Source organism: Genypterus blacodes, unplaced genomic scaffold (genome assembly GCF_046128005.1).
Source record: "Genypterus blacodes isolate CSIRO-AG114 ecotype Tasmania unplaced genomic scaffold, CSIRO-AGI_Gbla_v1 ptg000214l_1, whole genome shotgun sequence".
NCBI lineage: Eukaryota > Metazoa > Chordata > Actinopteri > Ophidiiformes > Ophidiidae > Genypterus > Genypterus blacodes.
In genome coordinates, this window is record NW_027467013.1 from 2,313,532 (window position 1) to 2,316,448 (window position 2,917).

The following is a 2,917-nucleotide window of genomic DNA, read 5'->3' on the forward strand; positions in this document are numbered from 1 at the left end:
CTGTTGCTCCGAGCTGGATGTCAGGCTGCTGTGGCCGCTCGCCGCCTGGATTCCCTCGTTCGCTGTGACCGTTGTGAACCTGACAGGCCGACAGCTCGTCCTGCAGCAACGTAACATGGCCGACGGGATGGCGTATGGTCGCATGCAACCGCCAGACATTAACCGTAATGTGTTCCTACATGCTTTTGAAGATGGTGGGTCAGGTTCCGTGCCATTACACTAAATACTCCACTTATGCCAGCAAATGAAGAGGAGGATTCCTGTCATTAGTCTTTATTATTATTACTCACAGTAGGGTGGAGCAGAGACTGTTCATCATCTAAACTCTAACCTACTATAACTTTCATCTCAGCTTATGGTGCCGAGATGCAACTTCAGCACATTTAATGCAGACTTGCATATATCTCGCAGGGTAAGGAGGTCAAATCAGTGCATGTAAATTGTTCTGTTTTCCTTTTGCCACTTGAGCAATCAGGATGGCGGGTAGAGCAACAGATCCTCATCAAGTGTTTCTCACAGGCATGGGGCAGATGTGTCTTGAGGTGAGAGAGCGTGCTGGAGTGCTTGTATAGCTTTACCCAAGGACACACACAGGTCCCAAGCCTGTGCCCATCACTCCTCACACACACACAAACACACACACACCAACTCCTGCACTTAATAAGCTGACTCACTCAGCATTCAGTAACGTGTCATGATTAATCAAGTGCAGCTCTTGAAATGAGATTTGTACAATCAGCGATATGTTGTTTTTAACGTTATCAACTTTTTGAAGGAATATAAATGACACCGGCTCATTTCTTCCCCAAAAATGAAAGCATAAACAAAGGACAGAGAGCAAACGTCACTATTTTGTCCAAACTTAATTGTGGGTGAGTTATAGCTGTCCCCTGAAAGCTTTGACTGTAGCTGTGTTGTGAGTAATGGCTGAAAGCTGCAGATTGGCTTAATGCAACAGTGATTTGATAAAAACAAAAAAAAAATCCAGACAAACATTACAGCCTGGGGAGGTCTGTGTTTATGGATACAGGAGGGAAAAAAAGCACTCAAGATCTGCAATGCTTGAAAACTGCTTTCCAAGCGTATTTTAGCTCCAAGAGGAGAACAGAACAACAAGAGAACAGCAGCTGCCGCCAGGAGAAGTCTCTACTCCGGGTCTTTTTAATGTAGGCCAGCCAAACTCAACACAAAGGAGATATTCTGGAGTGGGTTTGTGCCCCTGAGCCACACACCTGCAACTCTCTCTCTCTCACACACACACACACACACACACACACACACACACACACACGCTTAACAACAAGGCAACAATGTGATATCACACCAGCTGGACCCAAACTTTTTCTGCTCTCTGACCTTAGATACAGATTTAGTTTGACCAATAAGCAACAACTGGAGCCTATCTTTGAAATATATTAAATAATTCAAACCAGTAGAAATGATATATGAGCCGATCCACGTGATGCCCTTTAATCATTATGTCACCACTTGCCTTTAATGGAGAATATTGGGGGATTGGAGCTTGTGCACTGATTAAAATGTTCTATTCTAAATGTCCACATATTAAATAACCATACATTTAGATATTGCCATATTTTCAAGGTAATAATAGTGACTTTTCCTATTTTTCCCCACCCGCCTCCTAATATGAGACACATAATCAAAGTCCACTTCATACACATGTCTCATATATTCCTATGTAACATTCTGTGCTGTGTAATCACTGGCAGCAGGCTTGTGTGTGTGTGTGGGGGGGGGCATTAATGCTCCTTGATATCCTGTGTAAATGCATGATCTCTTGATATGATTATACGTGCATATTTGCCTTCATTCAAAGTGTTTTCTCAATGGGACAGATGGGGCTGTGAGCTGCAGCTGAAATACAGGGACAGATGTTTCAGTCTGACTGGAGCGCTTTGCATTATGCATACATTCTCTTTTTTTTTCTTTGTGTGTGTGTGTGTGTGTGTGTGTGTGTGTGTGTGTGTTTGTGTGTGTAACGCCTGATTCGGCTGCAGAAAACAGCTGAAATCGTGTTTCCCTGCTTCCCCCCCCGCCCCTCCCCCCTTCCTCCCTTCCCCCCCTCACACAGCCATTCATCAAACATATAATAGCGGGATAGAGAAATGCTTTAATCCACAGCCGGAGCAGGGGGGCTGTGAGCAGGGGGGCTGTGAGCAGGGGGGCTGTGAGCAGGGGGTTCTGTGTTGGATCCAGGCGGCGGTGCTGTGCTGAAACTGCAGAACCATGGACAGCTCCTCAGCCGAGCCCATCTCATCTGCTCCATCAAGTTCAGCCAAGTTGATGGATTCCAAAAATAACTATCTATACCTCCGCGAATCAGACACCGTCTTTGTTCACAGCGGTCTCCAGCTAAATGGCGCAGAAATCTAAGGGAGAGGTTTAGAATCGTAGCGCGTGTGTGTGTGAGGCGTGTGAGCGGTTCAGAGGATGAACCTTAGCCGAGGTGAAGGCAACTAAAGCCCGCTGAGAGCAGCGTCACTCCTCCTCTTCCTCCCCCTCCTCCTCTTCCTCCTCCTCTTGGCTCATCAAAGCGTCCGACGCGCAGCCACAGTCGGGGGGACGTCAGGATCGCGTCCGTCAGCGACGAGAGAGATGGTCGGCGAACTGGATGTGACCCAAGCGATCCTCTTCCTCCTCCTCCTCCTCCTCCCCGAGTCCGCCGTGCGTTTGGGGCGAGGAGGCGTTCACGTGTTCCGGGCAGAAGAACTCCTCGGCGGAACTATATAGGAGGGGGGAGGTCATTTGTAAAGTGGGCAGCGAGGATGCGCCGTGGTGACGGGAACGCCGCCGAGAGCCAGTGTCCGTAAACTTGGGCTGTTTGTGTTTTGTTTGTGTGACTTGGAGAGACACGCACCGCGTTCGTGGAGACGGTGGGATATTCCGTGAAGCAAAC